This window comes from Lepidochelys olivacea, assembly GCF_965140295.1.
Source record: "Lepidochelys olivacea isolate rLepOli2 genome assembly, chromosome: 2".
Taxonomy (NCBI): Eukaryota; Metazoa; Chordata; order Testudines; family Cheloniidae; genus Lepidochelys; species Lepidochelys olivacea.
In genome coordinates this window covers 216099351-216120269 of record NC_140412.1, presented here as the reverse complement: position 1 = coordinate 216120269, position 20919 = coordinate 216099351, and the positions used below count along the sequence as shown (strand labels likewise).

Genomic DNA, 20919 nt, shown 5'->3' with positions numbered 1-20919 from the left:
TGAAAAATTTTGAATCCTGAATTACACTGCAGAATGTCTGATCACATTTAGGGCTTGTCTACACTACAAAGTTAAGTCCACAAAAGGCAGCTTACATAAACCTAACTATGGAGGTGTACACACTACAATGTTCCTCCCACCACTTTAACTTGCCTGATACGCTGACCTAACAAAACCATCTCAAGGAGAGGTGCAGAGCTTAAGGTAACATGGTTAGAGCGACACAGTGTCAGTGTAGACACTGCATTGCTTATGTTGCCCTAAGTGGCCTCCAGGAGGTATCCCACAATGCCCACTGAGACTGCTCCGATCACCGTTTTGAACTCTACTGCCCTGCAGCCAGGTACACATGTAGACGGCTCTCTCTTTTAAAGCCCCAGGAAGTTTTGAAATTGCTCTTCCTGTTTGCTCAGTGTGAAGAGCTCACATGGCAGGCTCAGCTGGGCAGTAGCTGGCTCCATGCAACAAACAGGCTCCTGCCTGGAGTACCCGGGTGGTAGTGGTGGATCTGCTGAGTTTGTGGGGAGAAGATGCTTTGCAGGCACAGCTCCACTCCAGCTGCGGGAACTTGCTCAGGGCATGGAAGAGAAGGACGACGATAGGAACACGCAGCAGTGCTATGTAAAAAACAAAAACAAAAAAACAAACCCAAAGAGCTGCAACAGTGATAGCAGAAGGCAAGGGAAGCAAATAGTCACTCCAGTGTTGAGCTGCAGACAAGCTGCTTCTACAAGGAGGGGACTGGGGTCAGGTGTTGGTATATGGGTTGGTATATGGATGGGGGCTCTGGGGGAAGATAGAAGTTGGGGTCAGGGTGGTGGTATGGGAGGGAAATGGGGAGGAGCAGTCAGGGTGGGGGCCAGGGTGCTTAGCCTCAGGTAGTGCGAAAAGGGGGCATGGTTTTAAGGAAGAATGAAAAAAAAAAAGAAAACAGATTTAAAACTTCCCCTGGAACAAGTAAAAATGGATACCACTGGCATTCACTTTTTCATATAGATGTAAACTGCACAGTGTTTAATTATTGATGGAGGGTGGGAAATTGGTACAATTTTTGTACACCTACTGTACATTATTCATTAAAGAAGAGAGATTTACTTATCCTGAGGAAAGTTTTTGTGTTAAAACAAAATCCAGTTTAGAAGATATTTTTAATTTAGTAAACATGATACCTTAAAATAAATTGCAGCATTACATGACTCTGTACAGTGTTATTAAAAGTGAGTCAGTGTCATGTGGAGAGATACTGTATTTCCATTGTATTGCACATATTCAGAATTGGAATGAACTTTTGTTATCTGGACAACATGACTCGGATCTCTACCTCCACAATGATCACAGTGGTCTCTCACCTCTTTCAAAGGAAGGAGACTGAAAAGCAACCAGATGTCAGAAAAAAACTGAACCAGTGCCTCCAGTTTCAAGAATCTCTGTCTTCCCACTACACCTGTGGTTACATTTGCTCTGATATACTCTTTGGAATCTATTGCCTCAGTTCTCTATTGGAGTGGTAGTACTGAAATATATTTACAACAGAATTCATCAGAGCTAGTAGCTGCAGAGAAATCATAAGGATTTATTCCCCTTTGCTTTCTCTTTGCATAAGTGCACATGTCCTGATATAGGATCGTAGGGAGGGAGGAGGAGAGAAGTGTACTGCATGTGAGTTACAACACTCAACAACAAATCATTAGATAAAAATGTAAATAATCTCTATCTGAAACAAATTTGTGTGTTTGAGGTTTGTTTTAATTCTGACTGAAACATTCTTCAATCATACAAAGCTTAATTAGAAAAGAAAAAGCATTCCAGAATCCAGAACCTCCCGACATTCTTCCGCTCCCCCATTCCATGCATCTTCCAGGGCTGAACCAGTACCCAAGGCACTCCACCCCGCAGGAGATTAAACACAATGGACAGCCACACCTAGCTGTGAGCGCCTTGTTGGTGTATGTGCTTGTGAACTCCCTGTTCCCTCCCCTTTAAAGATACCTTCCTCTGCATGTATGAAGTTTACCTCAGAATTACATAGGTATGTTTGCATGGGTGTGAAATTAAAAAAAAAATTACTTATGAAAACTGAATTTATCTTTATTATTCTCCATCACATGGTGGCTGCTGATTACATTCACTGGACAATAGCAATAGGTGCATGTGCATTGTTATAGTCAGGCACACACAGCCATCATTACAAGGTTCATAGCATGGTGCAAACAAACAACGTCAGGCTCAGGTCAGAAACACACATTACTGTGGCTCATTATTAAAATGCTCCTTCAAGGCCCCCTCAGCCGAATAGCCCCCCATTGATCTCCTCTTATATCCCTGTGGTCATAATGCACAGCACAATACTGAAGAGCAGTGCAGGATCCATGCTTTGTGATAGAGATGGCTGGCTTGCAGGTAACCAGGGCAGTTGAAAAGCAGCTGGATGCCCATGGAATGATGGGATTGAGAAACCTGCATCATGAGATCCTGAACCTGCCCCCATGAGGCATTGCAAACGCTTCCCAAAACAGCCTGCGGCCAGTTGAAAAGTGGAATACCTTCTCACCATGCACTACTCTCTGTATCCATGCAACAGCTACTACTGTGGATGCGCTCTGCCAAAACAAGGAGCGTAGTTCAGACATGCAACCCCGGTTTAATTACGGCGTCAGCGTAACTTAAGTTGACTTAACTTTGTAGTGTAGTCAAGGCCTTAGTGTCACCTAAATGGCAAACTGTGTAGCACTATGATATCATAGAATAACAACCAGGTAACAATGTCTGTCCCTTTGTTACACAAGTGATCAAAATGTATTGACTGATGCATAAGTGATTTACTTTATGGGTATCTAAGAATAAGTATGTTAATAGCCCTAAACATGCTAATTTTCTATCTGGGGAAAGTTAGAAAAATAAGAACAAATGCCAAGAAGCTACTGTCTAAATAGCATAAAAAGGTGTTTTGTTTTCAATTGAATTGTTTTTCCACCTGTGCTCAAGAAACAATGGTGCAAATAATCACTTTGTATGGAAAAATATTCAGGAGAATAAACATGCTCTAGAAACGGCAGAAGTTTATCTATGGGCAGTTTCTTTTGTCTCTCAGGTTGGAAAGCAACCATGGGTAGAGGGTATCTGTGCAGATTCTGGACTCTTCCAGAGATGGCTGGGAAATCTATACGAAATGCAGGATCCTCTCCCCAAAAGTATCATGGTTCTCTTCATAGCCATGCTGCCACTGGCTGACTCCTTAGCCAGCCCAACCAGTTCACCATACAGAGGAGTTAATGCTCCAGCAACATTTACTCAAACATGGACTTCCCATCAGAAACCAGCCATGTCCAGGGGAACTTTGCTGCTGAGTGCATTTACTCCTTGGTCCTGTTCCTTGCTGTCATAAATATAAAGGGAAGGGTAAACACCTTTAAAATCCCTCCTGGCCACAGGAAAAATCCTCTCACCTGTAAAGGGTTAAGAAGCTAGGATAACCTCACTGGCACCTGACCAAAATGACCAGTGAGGAGACAAGATACTTTCAAAAGCTGGGGGGAGGGAAAAAACAAAGAATTTGTCTGTGTGATGCTTTTGCTGGGGTCAGAACAGGAACAGAGTCTTAGAATTTAGTAAGTAATCTAGCTAGATTGCGTTAGATTATGGATTTCTTTTAATGGCTGAGAAATTAAGTTGTGCTGAATAGAATGGATATTCCTGTCTGTGTGTCTTTTTGTAACTTAAGGTTTTGCTTGAGGGATTCTCTATGTTTTGAATCTAATTACCCTGTAAGGTATTTACCATCCTGATTTTACAGAGGTGATTCTTTTTATTGTTACTTCTTTTTTACTGTTTCTCCTATTAAAATTCTTCTTGTAAGACCTGAATGCTTTTTTTCATTGTTCTTCAGATCCAAGGGTTTGGGTCTGTGGTCACCTATGCAAATTGGTGAGGATTTTTACCAAACCTTCCCCAGGAAGTGGGGTGCAAGGGTTGGGAGGATTTTGGGGGGAAAGACGTTTCCAAACAACACTTTCCTAATAAAATAAACCCAGATAAACGTTTGGTGGTGGCAGTGGAAGTCCAAGGGCAAAGGGTAAAATAATTTGTACCTTGGGGAAGTTTTAACCTAAGCTGATAAAAGTAAGCTTAGGAGGTTTTCATGCAGGTCCCCACATCTGTACCCTAGAGTTCAGAGTGGGGAAGGAACCTTGACACCTGCCCATCAAAATAGACCCATTAATCATTTGGAATTTCAGCAGAGGGTGGCGGGAAAGGGAAGTGGGGGACACATGCCACAGTGACACACATGGGTGGGCAGGATCGAACCTGGGACCTCTGGAGCTTAGTGCATGGGTCTACTGCATGAGCTAAAAGGCAACTGGCTGTCAGCTAAGGCTATAGAGCAGACTCAATCTCATTCTCTCTCACAGTGGTCTCACTGCCACTAGATAGTACAGAACACCACACCCAGGAGGTATATGGGTTACATTCACACCCATGACAATATGCAATGGAAGATCAAGACAAGCGCAAAACCAACACTATCCAGAACTGAGGCAGACTGGAGTAGAATATGCCCACAGGGTGCAGCTATTGATGCCAAATACTTAATATCCTAGTCCTGAGTTCCTCGGTAGAACATTTTCAGAAACAAAGTATTAGCAATATTGATTATATTGACATGCCTGCTTTTTGAAGCATTAGCCAGTTTAAATCCTGCACAACACACTATACACAGCATAGTCTGAAGAGCCAAAGAAAACTAATTACAGTGAACAAAGGCTAGCAGTGCTAAGAAAAAAAGAACTAGTAGCTACTACAGTAGTGAAAGTTGAAGGAATTGTTCATGCAAGCAAACAATATGAATTTCAATATGTTCAAATATAAAGCTGTATCTAAGAATAAAGAATGTAGGCAATGCTTATACAGAATCGAGATGCTATCCTGAGAAGCAGTGACCAAAAAAAAAACCTTGGTGGTGGGGGGGGGTAAAATCAGGGTGGATAATAGCTGAATATGAGCACCCAGAGCAACACTGGGGCAAAAAGGTGAATGTGATCCTGAGATGTATAAACAGGGCAATCTTGGCCAGGAGTAGAGAGAGAAAATTTAGGCTTGGACAGATCTAAATTAAATCGATAGCTGTCGGTAAATGTCGATTTCCACTAACACACTGAAATCGACAAAAACAATATCCATCAGCAGCAGCTGGTGGAAATGTAGCCTCCTCTCACACATGGCTTCTGCCGGGATTGCATTCCCCCAACCTTGTAGCAGAGCAAGGAGCCCTCTGCAGCCTTGCAAGGCTGTGACAGCAGAGCTGCAGAGGGCTCTCTGCATGACCATGGGGCTGGTGACACTGGATCCATGCAGATGTAAGGAAGGCTGCGATCCTGATAGGGCAGAGCAGAGACTGCTGGACCAGGGCAGAGCGGAGGACGAGCCCCCATCCATAGGGAGCTGAATGGCTAGGACAGGGGCGGGCAAACTTTTTGGCCTGAGGGCCACATCGGGTTTCCAAAATTGTATGGAGGGCTGTTTAGGGGAGGCTGTGCCTCCCCAAACAGCCAGGCGTGGCCCGGCCCTCGACCCCTATCCAACCGCCCCTGCTTCTCGCCCCCGATGGCCCCCCCGGGACTCCTACTCCATCCAACCCCGCCCCACTCATTCGCTGTCCCCTGACAGCCCCCTCGGGACTCCTGCCCCATCCACCACACCCTGCTCCCTGTCCTCTGAGTGCCCTCAGACCCCCCCCGCCCCTGACTGCCCCCCCCACCCCATCCAACCCCTCCTCTCCTTCCTGACTGCCCTCCTGGGACCCCTGATCCCATTCAACCACCCTGTTTCCTGCCCTCTGACTGCCCAAACCCCTATCCACACCCCCGGCCCCTGAACACCCCCCTCGAACTCTCCTGCCCTCTCTCCAACCCCCCGCCCCCTTCCCGCGCTGCCTGAAGCACTGGTGGCTGGCAGCACTACAGCCGTACAGCTCAGAGCACCGGGTCAGGCCAGGGCCCTGCAGCTGCGCTGCCCCAGGAGCTCACAGCCCCCACACCCAAAGCATTGAGCCAGCGACGCAGTGAGCTGAGGCTGCATGGGAGGGGGAATATCAGGGGAGGGGCTGGAGGGTCCCGTGGGCTGGATGTGGCCTACGGGCTGTAGTTTGCCCACTTCTGGGCTAGGACCAGAGCCTTCCCCATACTTTGCACTGCAGGGATCGGGTGTCACTAGCCCTGCAGCCATGTGGGGAGCCCTCTGCAGCTCCACTGTCACAACCCTCACTCATTCACCAGCCAGGAGTGGGAGGGTAGGACATCCCTGGGCAGGAACTGTTCAGCAGGAGGGTGGCCTCCCTTGTGGCTGGGGGACCATCCTCTTAGCATCATAGAAGATTAGGGTTGGAAGAGACTTTAGGAGATCATCTAGTCTAGTCTTCTTTGCAGCCCTGGCCAGGAGTCTCTGATCTACTGGACCAGGACCGCAGCCTCCCACAAGCAAAACTTTAAACAAAAAAAAATATTTTTTTAAATCTATATTAATCACCAATTTTTATATGTAACACCTCTGTATTTTGCACTGGTGAAACCACTACGGGAATACATTGTATAGTTTTGGTGTCCACAATTCAAGAATGATGTGGAAAAATTGGGGAGGAAGAGGATTCAGCGAAGAGCCAAGAGAATCATTAAAAGGATGGGAAAACATGCCTTATAGTGAAAGACTCAAGGAGATCAATCTATTTAGCTTAACAACGAGAAGGTGAAGAGTTGGCTTCATCAGTTTCTAACTACTTACAGGAAAATAGAAAAAAAACCTCTTCAATCTAGCAGACACAAGTCAAAACAAGGTCCAGTCACTGGAAGTAGAAGCTAGACAGATTCAGATTAGAAATAAGACATACATTGCTAATAGTAAGGGGTAATTAACTAGTGGAACAACTTAGAAAGGGTTGTGGTGAATTCTCTATCACTGGAAATTTTTTAAATCAAGATTGTCTGTTTCTCTGAAAGATATACTCCAGTACAAACAGGAACTAATTTGGGAAAGTCCTATGGCCTATGTTATGTTCACAATGGTCCCTCCTGGCTTTATAAATCGATGAATCTAAGAAATATAGATTATTGATATGGACATGGAAACAAAGAGATACAAAGCTCATCGCATGGTTAAACGTGGAGGCGGCAACTTTATTTAAACCAAGTTAGGTTAGCCACCCCAAACTACATGGCACAGTTGTTCCAGTGTGGTTCTCAGTGAGTACCAATGTCTGTGGTACTGCCAACCTGAGAGCACATATGAGGGCCAGGTCCCTATGTCGCCATCCAATCAACCAAGGGATCCTGACTGGAAACCAGAGTTCCAGCCCATTCCCCTCCTCGACGCTGGAAGTAGGAAAGATAAGTGGAGCCAAACACGGTGTGAGACATAGAAGCAATGCCCTTCTCAGGACCAATGCCCAAGCAGACTACTGGGTTACAAGACCTCAGACTGGACCCTTTCTAACACATCAACTGCACTGGAACCCTCCAAAGTTGTAACAATTGTAACTTATACCCCCCCAAAACCCAGCCCTCCTGGATGCCAGATGGAAGTTTTGGCAGCAGCAGTTTGGCAATTTTGGCATATGGGAAAATCTCTTCCAGACCCCAGAATTGACAGTCAGTCTAGCTCTCAGCATCACAGGAGATCAGATCCAGCAACTAGATTAAGGATGGCAAGGGTGGGGCTGAAACAGGGAGCCCACAATGGCTACTTCATCAAAGCAGTAGCACCCTCTCTTTCCAGACACTCCAGACACTAGTCAAACACTTCCAGCACTTAATGGTAGCAGCAGTGAGAGATTCCAAAGTCTAGGCTCAGATGCAGCATGTGACACTCCCACACATGCCCCCACACCATGCAGCACAAGGAAGGGGAAAAAGGGAGAGGAGAAAGAAGCAGTCCCTCTCCCCCACCCCATGCATGCTAAAAACAAGCAGAAAATGGAGGGGCAAGCAGAGGAAGTACATGGAGCACCACCCCAGCTGATCCTGATTGAGATATTCATTCTCTCTCCACTGCTCCTGGCTCACCAAAGCTACACTCGGGTTAGTGAGGTGAGCATTTACGCATGGATCAAGAAAGAATCATTGCCATCTGATGAAAATAAAAGTTATCTTTGTTCATGTAAATCTCTGCTTGGACTGCGTCCTTGTCCTGTTCAATTAAAAACCAGAATCAATACAAGCTTTACAAATAAGACACATTAAAGATAGATTACTGTGTCGTTCATATTCTCAAATTAAAATAAAATGTGGGATAGAAGTGAAAGAGATGGCACTAAAATGATGATTGAACAATAGTAAAGATTGGTTGGAGCAAACACAGTGGAATGGAAAAATAGCAAAATAATTGTGGATGATGGCAGTTAATGGTAATTTATGTCAGCTCTCACAGAAGCCAGTGCTAAATAGTAATGAGTCAACTTCAATAGCAAAGAAAAGGGGAAGAACTACATTAGGCGGAACTGACATTTTATAAGATAGCTACAATTCTAACTTGGGAACTTCAGTCATTGTGTCCGATGAAGTGAGCTGTAGCTCACGAAAGCTCATGCTCAAATAAATTGGTTAGTCTCTAAGGTGCCACAAGTACTCCTTTTCTTTTTGCAAATACAGACTAACACGGCTGTTACTCTGAAACCTGTTTTATTTATATGTCAAAAAATAACTGAGATCATCAGGGAATTTTTCATTAAATGACAGACTGGTTCTGATTGATTAGGTTTTACTGAAGACAGTTTTATTTTTAAATAGCTGATTCATGTAATTTATTATGCTGTTATCACATTACTGCTGGTTTTCTGAATTATATTAAATTCTTCATCTGTACAAATTAACATTAGTGTATGTTGTATCATCGTAGCTTAGTTCAACTATTTAATAAAGATACTTAATTTGAAAAATCTGGCATTAGCATTAGTGCCCATGACAAGACAGTGACTAATCAGGGATCTTAACTAATTGCTCTGTCCCTGTGCAACTAGAATGACTTTATAGTTGAACATTCTATGAAGGGGGATCATCATGTGCCCAGTCCATGTATGGGGGTACCTTTCACATACATACATCTCCCACCTCATATGTGCAAGAGGTCTCTGCCATCTCTGAGACAGCATGCCATTCTCCCAAAAACCCCTGAAAGGCTCTCCACTGATTGGAGACTAACAAGGGAGAAGGGGACAGGAACTGAGCAAACAGGGGGAGCAGTGGGTAGACCAGGTGTGGGGCCTGGGGAAATGCACTTGGTGCCTATCCTGGGGCCAGCAGAGTTTTCACGGAAAAGCTTTTAGACTTTGGGGCTATATCTTTTCGACAAAGCCCTCTCTGATCTGTTTTAAGGAGAGGGCCCCTGAGGCAGCTAGGACCAATGAAACCAATTTGCATGGGTTGAGTGATCCTGGGGAGGCAAATCAGAGGTGCAAGGTCCCTATAAGTATGGCTCTGCCCTCCTGCGGATTCCTAACTTGGGGTCAGGTCTTACAGACTATCACATGGTGCAGCAGAATAACATGGAGGAATCTCTATAAGGAGAACCTCATGGAGATTTCCTCTCTCAGTCCTCTCGCATGGGTTTCACTCAGAAGGAGCAATCCAGCCCTATATAAGGAAAGGTAGCATTCCTGCAGCTCTGTTACTCTGTTTTCATTGTTAAGTTTTTTACAGTGAAGCCTTCCATTAAATATAGATGATGTTGCTATAAAAATCTTGTGTACCATAGATTATACAGATAGTGGAAACCTGCCAAATATCCACTGATGCACACTTCTCCTCAGTTGTATAAGTCAGATCAGATATAAACATTTCCGTTCAACAAGAAATTTATTTCATACAAATGGGTTGGGCTTCAGTAATATAAATCAACATTTAATTTACATTAGCTTTCTTGATGAAGTTTCAACCAAAATACATTCTTTGTACTTTGTTTTAATGTTGTTCCCCGAGGACCTTATAGAAGTCATGCAATGAGAGAAATCTATCCTAGTTTACCAAGTGGAAAGCCATCACAGTGACAGCACAACAACAAATGGGAAAAGAAAACAACCAAAGCATTAATCAAACATGACCCTGCTTGTTGGCAAGCAAAATACTGATTGCCTGCATTTTACAGATATAAACAGTGCATTTACTTCTCCATGCAAAGGTGAATTACTTCGAAGAAAGCAATATGGTATACTCTTAAAATATACAGGACGTCAAATACTAAACTCTACCGATCCTCTAAGAGTTTGACCTATTCCAGAATACATGGATCTCTGCCATCATTTTGTTCACATAAAATCTTTGTTTAGGTAACTTCCCAGTCCTCCTTGACGAAGAGCTTAGAGACAAAGCAGATCCTACAAATAAGACAAATTGAAGACCTAATATTACTAAGGCATCCATTTTATTACAATACAAATACAAAAAACTTCCTCTGGTATCTCCTGGTCACAACGTATCTTAAATTATCAGTCTCCAAATAATAAAATGTCCCAGAAATTGGCCCTTGAATTTACTCTGTTGTCTCTATGACTTTCCGCTATATGGAAAGTCTTCCCATCTTCCGATGATGCAAATTCTCTCACACAACTTTATTCACAAACTTTCCAGTCACTTACTCTTCAAAGGGGAGGGTGGGCTTGATGGTAATAGAAGAAAAACATAAGATAACATAAGAACAGCCATACTGGGTCAGACCAAAGGTCCATCTAGCCCAGAATCCTGTCTTCTGACAGTGGCCAATGCCGGGTGCCCCAGAGGGAACGGAACAGGTAATCATCAAGTGATCCATCCCCTGTCTCCCATTCCCAGCTTCTGGCAAACAGAGGCTAGGGACACCATCGCTACCCATCCTGGCTAATAGTCATTGATGGATCTATCCTCCATGAATTTATCTAGGTCTTTTTTGAAGCCTGTTATAGTCTTGGGCTGAGTGAATGGTTTGGTCAAGAACATAAGATTTTACAACATAAGGTTTTACAGTGTTGTAAGTAGGCATCCTCCAAGTTATAGGAAAAGGAAAGAAGTGGGATGATCTAGGTCCTCTGCAAACTCATTTCTCCCCATTCCTGCAAACCAGTGAGCTCCAACACTACCCCCCCACAACTAAAAAGGAAAATGACTCCCATTCCTTTAGCCAATCATAGAAACCTATTCCAACTTTATGCTTTTGAAAGAAAAGAAAAAAAGAGAGAGAACACACCACAGAGGGACAACAATTTCTCTCTATGAAACCAGTTACTCCCCCACAGCATGACTGATTGGTGGCTTTCTTGAGTAACAGGAACAAATAATATATCAGCAGAATGTTTCACCCCTTAATTGCTATGGAGGCTGAAACAATTATGCATTTCAAGAATTGAACTTCTCTAAACAGGGCTGACTCAAAGTTACTTGAGGCCCTCTGTGATACCATTGTATTGACCGCCCCAACTTCACTGTCCAAGATTCAGTGTGAAACATTTTCATTCACATCCTTAACATGCCTGCTGGGGGGCAGCCTTCTCATAGAGGCTGGGCTGTCAGGGATGGTTCCAAACTGATGTGTGTGTTTGTGAAGAAAGTCATAGAAACAGCAATCACGTGTTTCTTGCTTCACAGGAGGAGACATGGTGGGGTGGGGGGGAGCGCAAGAGAGATGATGAACTTGTGAAATGTCTCAGGCAAGGCAACAATAAGGGGAAAGAAATCAAAATCCCTCCAGTGGCTCAACATTTTCACCACAGTATACTTGGTCAGCACAAAACAGCTTGTGTTCCATGTCACACAGCAGTGGAGCACAACCAACAAACATCACGCTGGTCTTTTAACCTGCTCGTAGGGCAGGGCACCTATGACCCGTGAGTCCCTTTGCCTGCAGGTTTGCCAGCACTGTCTGAACCAGCCAAACCTCTGTAGAGCGAGGCCTGGACTACACAAGGGTATTTGCAAAGTCCAACCGTTTACAAGAACTTCTATTTGCGGGGGAGGGAGGGAGGGAGCTGAAGTGCTCCAATGGACTCTTCAAAATAGTCTTCCATACCAGTTTAAGAATATCTATTGGCCAGCAGATGCTGGCACAGATACATTCAAGAAATTATCTTCTATACTATTTCAGACAAGTCAGTTGAGAACACAGAGAATTTCCTTATACAGACAGTGTCTAAGCATTTTTCTTTAAGGAATAAAGATTACCATTTGCAGGTTTGTCACACAATAAAAAATTGCATATATAATGAACAGTAGAGGAGTGATTTAGTCCTGAATTACTATAACTTCCAACTCTGAAGCATATTAAAAATGTGCAAGGTTACCGATTACATTATTTCTGCTCTATTAATTAAGCAATATTGATCAAAGAAGGTGGTATTTCCTGGGAATGAATGACCAGCTCAGAGGGGTTGATGCCTCACTATTAATCACCTGTGCCCTGCACTGAGGTTGTTAGTGCCATACAAGTTATACAGGGGGCGGGGGAAATGTTAACAATCCTTGAAAAGTCCTAGGAGTTCTTTCTGGATTTGTGTATGTGAAATCACTGATGAATGCATCACACCTTACAATTCATTTGGCAGTTTCTAGAAAATTCATGGCTACAGTGTTGATGAGACTTCACCTGCCAATTACTTTTACATTATGCGCTATGAATGAAATACTAATCAAAGGCATTTACCACTCCTCTTTTTGAGGCCTGATTTTATTTGCCTTTTTTTTTTTGTAGTCACAGTTTTCATAACCCCTAAGTGAACACACAAATGTTAGAAGCTGCAACTTTCTCTTTTGTTATTTATAGAAGAAAACACATTAAAGAGCATTCACTCATTTCAGTAATACATACCCAATGTACTGAGGTATGGAGTGAGATACACAGCTGGTATGAATTGGAATTCCTCTACTGAAGTCAATGGAGCTTTGCTGATTTTTACCCACTGAGAATCTGAGCCATAAAATTTATCTGAATGCCTTTGACACAATTAACAAATGTGCATATTGCCTGACAAATGTACACCCTGGAGTGTGTTACTGAGCTTGTTAAAATGTCCGTTTAAATTTTTAATATTACAAAAAAAAACACCCACCCAGTGTATTCCTCAGAGAAGCAATTACTCAAATGCTCTTTCTTAAATTATTTATTTGCAATATATCCAGTAACACTGGAGACACGTGACATAGAAAACATATGTGACACGTTAAGAAGAACATTTGAATTGGGGAGAAAATATTGCACTGTTATAGTCCCCATGGTTAAGAGGAATACTAACCAGAGAGACCCTGATCCTCCACTCTAATATATCAAGTTTTATGTCTGTGAGGAGAATCAGACCTGGTATGATGAATAAAATCATTTAACACTTAATTACATTTTAAATGTAGAGGTGCATATTTACAATGTATCTTTCCCATTATGGTTATAGTGAAATAATTTGGGGTGCATCACGGTACAAGTTTTGTCTCTCTAAGCTTCCAAATATTTTAAAAGCTACATAAGCCAGATCCTAAGTAACCTAAAAAAGGTTTTCCACTTCCATTTATTCTTGCTATGTCCAGGGTGTTAAGGTAAGCTTTTTGCTAGGTCAGGAAGACTACACCTGAATGCCTAAGGATTGCTGCAAAATATAAAACATTTTAAAAAGAAAAAATAAAATCAAAGGAGGAAACTTCAGAGGAACAAAATAAGCACATAAATGTACTAACATTGTTATAGATTCACAAAGCTTCTCTTGTCCTTTGGCTGGTCTTCCTTTTAGACAACACAACTGACTCAAATAAATATAATTCCAGCATGAAAGATGCCAGTCTAAATCCCCCTCAGCCCCCCATTTTACAGGCAAACAATACTTATTCAAAAGCTTTTCCAAATAAGCCTCAAGGGACTTGTTTCCCAGAGTTCAAACTCCTGGATCAGAGTTTAAAAAAAAACATTTATGTAAATATGAAAAGTGAAAGCATGACGTTTGACGAGCAAGTCATTTTTTTTTCCCCATTTGTAGGCAAGTGCCAGTCCCATCAGAATAGGTACTGTTCACTACAGGACAAAATTCTATGCAGTTGTAGCTGTTTTGGTCCAAGGATATTAGCGAGACAAGGTGGGTGAGGTAAGATCTTTTATGGGACCAACTTCTGTTGGAGAAAAAAGTTGGTCCAATAAAAGATATTACCTCACCCACCTTGTCTCTAAAATTCTCTCACTCTCACACACACACGTTCTCTCCTGATTTAACTTTTTATATGTAATCAGTGGGTCTACAGAGAGAAAACACAATGGGATTCAATCTCACCAAAAAGTGGATAATAAATTATTTAGACCAAAATCTGTTAATATACTGCAAACGACCTATTTCAGAAACGTGGGATATGCTGGCTGGTTCAAATGACTCTTAAAATGAAAGACTGCTGAAGCACAAAACTTATGACCCAGCCTCAGTTAATGAATGGCTGGCTGCAAGTGATTTCTGATTTGCCTGTTACCAATGACATAATTTGATAGGTGTATTATAAAACTGTTGTCATACAGAGTGCTTTGCACTGCAGAACATTAAATAAAAATTTCTGTTGTATGGACCAAACATTTTTCTATGTTATGAGTTTGTCACTCTTTCCCTAACCCCAAAAATAAAGTTTCAAAAGTACAGAAATACTGGGAAATAAATATCTTGGGGTCAAATTCTGCCTTCAGATATATATGTGTATAGCTCTTCTTTAGGTCAAAAGGAACCACCCATGTATATCCAGGGAAAGAATTAACCACATATGACAGATATTAGTTACACTCAGTGGTGAAAGTGAGGCGGTACGGGCCGGTACGGCGTACCAGTAAGAAGCCCGTATGTAGCCACGGCAGCGCTTTAATGTTGCTGCCCCTTTTGCACCCCACCTTCATCGGCGGCCCTGCCAGTAGAGTTCCTACCTGCAGGGCCACCAACGGGGGGAAGGGAAGGGGCAGCAACATTAAAGTGCTGCCACAGCAAAGGACCCTGCTTAAAGCACTGTGGGGGGCAAAGGGAGCAGTTGCCCCAGGGCCAGCGATTTAAAAGGGCCCGGGGCTCCGGGCGCCGCTGTTGCTACCAGGCCCTTTAAATCACAACTAGAGCCCCGGGTGGCGCGGGCCAGGCAGTGTGGAAGGGCTGGCTGTGGGGGACACTCACCCTCAGCCCCACCCCTTCCGCCCGAGGCCCTGCCCCTTCCGGGACCCAGAGCTGGCCCCCGTACTGGTAAGTCTTCGGAGTTACTTTCACCCCTGGTTAGCACTGCTTAACATACTATTAGAAGGTAATGAAATACAACAGCAATGTAGGTGGTAGAAGAAGCTATACAGAATTCAATCTAAATGCTAAATTCTCTCTCCACTCCTCCCATCCCCTTCACAGGGTGTAAGTGTGTGCAATGCAATATTTTGCTTCAGTAGGTTTTTGCTGGTGGTGTTTTTTTAGTTTGTTTTCTTGGTTTAATTTATTTTATATGTACACACTGTTGGGTGTTGATACTGGAGAAAGTTAAGTTGAACAAGTGTTCCTTGCACTTGGTGTTCCACAGTGTCAGACCGACCCTCAAAAAAACCCCACCTTTGTCTCCTGCATAGTTGGGGTTAGTCCTTCTTTGAGCAAGGGGTTGGACTAGATGACCTCCTCAGGTCTCTTCCAACCCTGATGTTCTGTCATGCCTGAGGTGCAGTGTTGTTAACTACACTCTTCATCCCAGAGCTTTCAGTGATCTTTTAGACATCATAGGCCCAGGCCACTAACTGCCTTGAGGATAAGGCCTGAGACTCTAACCCAGATTTGCTAGTCAATGGGAAAATGTAGTCAGAGGTAGTCCTTGTTGCAGAGGAGAGGTGTTGCAATGTTCTGTACTAGTTGGATTTTCCTAAAGGGTGATGGCTCCAACTAGGAGGAGTCCGGTGGCACCTTAAAGACGAACAGACTTATTTGGGCATAAGCTTTCGTTTATGTCCAAATAAATCTGTTAGTCTTTAAGATGCCACAGGACTACTTGTTGTTTTTGTGGATACAGACTAACACAACTACCCCCTGATACTTGGCTCCAAGTATAGTGTATTGCTATAGTCCAGAGTCAAGATGTGTATCACGGAGGTTAGATCGTTGTCTGTTGGGATAGAATGGAATCTCAGACAGCTGGAGATGGTTGAATGCGTTACTCAGGGATGTTGCTATGAGAGAGCTTATTGACGGTACGGACTGGATTAACTAATTGTGGGTGTGTATCTTCAACCCAAGGAGATGGCACTGTGAAAGTAGCACCTCAAAGTGCTGTTCACTACCCACCAGCATAACTAAGTCTTGCTCGGTTTCAGCTTCAACCAGTTGTTCTTCATCTGAGTTGATCTCATCCAAGCAGTGGGTTATCTTGGTGGGAGTAATATGGACATAGGTGGTGAAGACTAAGCAGAGCAGTGTCTCATCTGCATATTGCTGGCACTGGAGCCCATGTCATCTTACCAGTTCATCTCTCTAGTTTGGATCTTTTAAATTCTATTTTTTTTCCCCTGTATGTTTTCCCAGTTGTGTGTTTATCTCAAATATATCTTATGATTTTGTTATTTTCTAATTTTCCCAGACAGACACAATGGAACTGCAGTTTAAGAGTGTTGCAGGGCTGCTTTACCCAGTCTGGCTTCAGACTTTGTCAAACTGTCCATTTAAATTTTTAATATAAAAAACCACCCAGAGCATACTCCTCAGAGAGCTTCTGCCTTAGTTTCCCTTCAGTTCCAGCAGCTTATCACCTGCTCATGTCTCTACCACATGTAGACTGCTGGCTTGTCTCCCTAGCCCATGGAGGACTCACAGCTACGTTCAGAGTCTTTTTTCAGGTTCAGTTTTATTCTCCAATCACAAAAATAAGGCAATATCAAACACCAAAACACTTCTTCAGCCCACACTGGGATACAGCTCCCAAGGGCTTTTCCCCTTTGCCTTTCAGTCCCTCCTACTGCAACAGCCCATCTCCCTCCTTCATCTCCTCCTGCCACTCCATCAACTGAGCGCTCTCAACTCATTATAGGGATCACTTGTCCATCCCTTTCCCAGCTGAGTCTGATAAATTGAACAGAGCTGGCTGGCCCCAGGTCCCTTGACCCTTAAAGGGACAGGCTACCCTGTTACAAGGAGTTAGTGCTTGCTATTAGCAGGTAACACATATAAAATGCACCTCCCAGGCTGTTTTATGAGCCATCAATTGTACTAGTCTACTTCAGTATTTCTGCCACTATGCAGAACCTCTGTGGGCTAGTGGAGAGATCTCTTGTAATAAGAAAACCTTTCAAAATCCAGTGCACTTGGGAACCTCCATTTCACAACAGAAAAGGTTTAGTCCAACTCTACTATACTTTCATCAGCATAAATGCAACCATAAAGGATTAAACCAATAGCTGTTGCCAAAATGGCCAAATCAAGTCAATCCTAGCTATTAAGATGGTGTATAAGATCTACCCCATCCTAACTCATTTTTTCCCTGGCTTCTTGTCTGTCAACTAACCAAGAATTGACATGATCTCTCTCTATCTCACACATACGTATAGCTAGATCTTCCACAATACTTTCACACAGGTGGAATTCAGTCAGGTTCAGGTTAGAATATGGAAATGAAGGGGGCGGGGGGGAAAGTAACTCAAGATTTAGGCCTGCCTTTCATTGAAACCCAAGTGCAAAGCATAAGGCACCTTGAGTCCCAAACTCAAAACAAAACTTTTTGTGGCTCCTGAATAAACACAAAGATTGAGAAACCAAGTTTTGTGGTTTGTTCTGCTTTCACTGTGAAACTTTGTGCAGGATGTCACATGGTGCAATACACATGCTAGCTCCTCCTGATCCTTAATTGGCTGAGTCTACCATACATTATCAGGACAGCAATAACAGTTGAGTGTAGGCTAACACAGTGGAAGGCAGTGTTTAGAACACTTCTGTAATTCCACAGTATCCATAAGCATCAAAAAAGTCCTAATTTTAACTATTTGCAGAGTCATTGTCTTTGTACAGAAAGGAGGCAGGCATGGACTGGAGATACAGAGGCAGAGGATCTGACTGGACTTTGCCTCTGACAAAAATTGCAACATGTGAGTTAATGTTTTAACACTACTTCAGGATCCTTGAACGAAAGATGCTAGCAGTACAAAGTATTTACTCACATCATTACTGGGCAGGCCTGAACACAGGCTGTACAAAGCATAGGCCTAAAATTTCAGTCTGTTAGGTTATTTTTTCTAATCTTTTCATAACTGAGGTAAAATTTAAGTGCTCAACAAGAATTTAAGTGTGTCAGCAGCTGCATGGGAAGCCCCGCACTCAAAAGCCATAATACATTCCTCATAGAGAATTTATTTTGTGACTCAGTGAGATAACTACATTGACAAAAAGACAAATCAAGCTATGTTGTAACTTGTGTGCTTTCAAAGTTGACATACAGCATGATGCACCTACAAGGAAGTCAAAACCAGACTTTGGGACAGATGTGACATCATAGAAATGTAGGACTGGAAGGGATCTTGATAGGCCATCTAGTCTAGTCCCCTGAATGGAGACAGGACTAAGTATTATATAGAACATCCCTGACAGATGTTTGTCTAACATCCAGTAACAAAGATTTCATAATCTGACTAGGTAATTTGTTCCAGTGCTTGGATCTCCAGCATCCATCCCTCTAACAGGCACTTCTGGTATCTCCTCATAAAACATGCCAGAGCTGCTGAAGAAAAGGTCAATTTGAATTTGAAATGCTTGCCAGGAATAGACAGAAGGAAAGCAGGATCAGACTCAGCTAATGAACTGCTCAAGAGAGAAGCTGATGCTGACTCTGGTGACATTATGATGTCGCCTGACGAGTGAAGCTGATGAGTAGACAAGTATAGAGGATACTAATAGTTAAGGTGGTAATAATGTATGGCTAAAAATATGATTGCTCTCAGGAGGAAACAAGTGAACTGGCTACTCTTTATTGCACTATAATGTTTTATAATCTCCATCTAGTCTGAAAGGAGGACAAGGGCAAGAGAAAGACTAAACTAGGAACAGGTAAATCAGGTAAGATGCAAGGAGAGAAAAGATAGATAATTGCTATCAGTATTGCATGCTGAAGTGGGAGGCACAGCATACCCAAACACCAAAGCCAATAAAGACATAATAGATGTAGACTTTCCTTAGGACCAGATTCAGCCATCCTTACTCCACAAATATTTCCATTGATTTCAGTTAGTGAGTGATTACTTCGAGTGAGTAAGGGTAGCAGAATCTGGCCCTTAATGATGATCCAGTATCCAATCAAAATAGTTGATTGCTTGGTTGTGTCTGCAACAGATCAGCCAAGATGTAGATTAAGACTGCAGGGGCTTCATGATTTTAGTCAAAACTTACGGAGCACATATGCTGCTGCATGTTGGAACCCAGCAGAGAGATGAGGTCCTTGGAGAGGAGAACCTTGCTAATAGATAGGAGGGCTGGGACTAACTATGGAGGAGTGGGGGTCTGATGGCAGCTGAAAACTATTAAGGAAGGAATCACGACCTGCACTGTATGAGTTATTGCCGGTAGTTCCCAGATGAGTTAAGTTAATAAAGTCGAGGCCTAATTAAACCACATCTCTTGCATCTTGTCTTTCTTCCCGCACATCTGGGACAATAGCATAAATAACACCAAATGGATGGCAGTGTGATACTACTACATTGATTCTTTTGTTAAGTGAAGAATTATATAATTCACCCTTCTAGACCCAACTCCCACGCAGAGTATCAGGGATAAAAGCAATACCCAATTATTACTATGTATATGTTACCTACATTATTTATGTGTGTATTTCTATAGCAACAGCACTAGCATAGCTGCAACCACAAACTCATTTCTGTTTCACTAGGACTATCACTTCTCTCTCTCTCTCTCTCTCTCGGGGGAAGGAAAAAAAGAAAAAAGAAAAACTTTCTGCTTCCAGTCTGGGCTCCATTTTCTTTTTAAGATGAAATGTTGGCATGTGTCCACTGCACTTGACATATCACATTCAACTACAAAAAGTCAGCATGACAGAAACAGAGCCTACACCAACAGCAACTGATTCAGAGAGTCCCTGCTGACTCAAAGAGCATGGCAGCTTTCATGCTTCAATTCATGACACACTAAAACTAAAATACACTAAACAAACTAAAATACAGAACTCTATTTTAATGAATGTCACATAAGTTTTAAAGAGTGGTTTGGGGGCTTTTTCCCCTTGTTTTTTTCTTTTGGGGGATTGTTTTGTTTTCCTAATTAAAAAGGTCCTATTATAGGAGATGGTTTCTAAAGTGGTACTAGATAAGGTTTGCTATTAAAGTCTAACATAACAAAACTTTCTCATTACTGCACATTAGTTCAATAATTACATTATTCCAAAATTCTACAAGAATAAGGCATCACTAGTTTTAGGAACTGGATTTTGAGCCCACTCCACATGAGAGCATCCAATCACTTTACACTCATAAGAGTGCTTAACAACATTTTCCACAGCAACATGCATAGTTTCTTTTGCCTTACATTTCATTTTCACTGTAGGAATTTAAAATCATAGAAGATTAGGATTGGAAGAGACCTCAGAAGGTCTCTGTTATTTTACAGTTAAACTGTTTAGTACCAATCAAAAAAAAAAATGACAAATGGACATTTATTTCTATTTTTTGAAAAGGCCATGTAAGATGGACGGGGGAGAGACTTTGGAAGGACATACTGGTGATTGAAGAATCTGGTAGGTACATGGCACAGAAGGTTACAGAAGATTGGCTCAAATTATACTTTAGTGAATACTGTTTCATTGCACTGTATCTTACAAATAGGGTTGTTGTTTACAAATTCAGTTTTGGTCTTTGTATCTAAAGAGAGATGCTAACTATGAAGACCTTGTTACTTCAAAGCTAGCCATTATACCAGTATGTTGTATTTTATTCTTATTTGTTTTTCATGTT

At 42.5% G+C, this 20919-nt stretch overlaps 1 protein-coding gene across 2 annotated transcripts in view; it reads right to left on the bottom strand.

Annotated features, from left to right (window-relative positions):
* DGKB (diacylglycerol kinase beta) overlaps positions 1-20919 on the bottom strand; it is a 504484-nt gene that overhangs the window by 439144 nt on the left and 44421 nt on the right. The window contains exon 1 of one of the 2 annotated variants that reach the window (XM_084618552.1): positions 490-585. The exons of the other annotated variant lie outside the window; for it this stretch is intronic. The gene's annotated coding sequence lies outside the window, so the exon portion shown is untranslated. Of the gene's footprint in view, positions 1-489; positions 586-20919 lie in introns of those variants that run through there. 2 annotated transcript variants of the gene reach the window in all.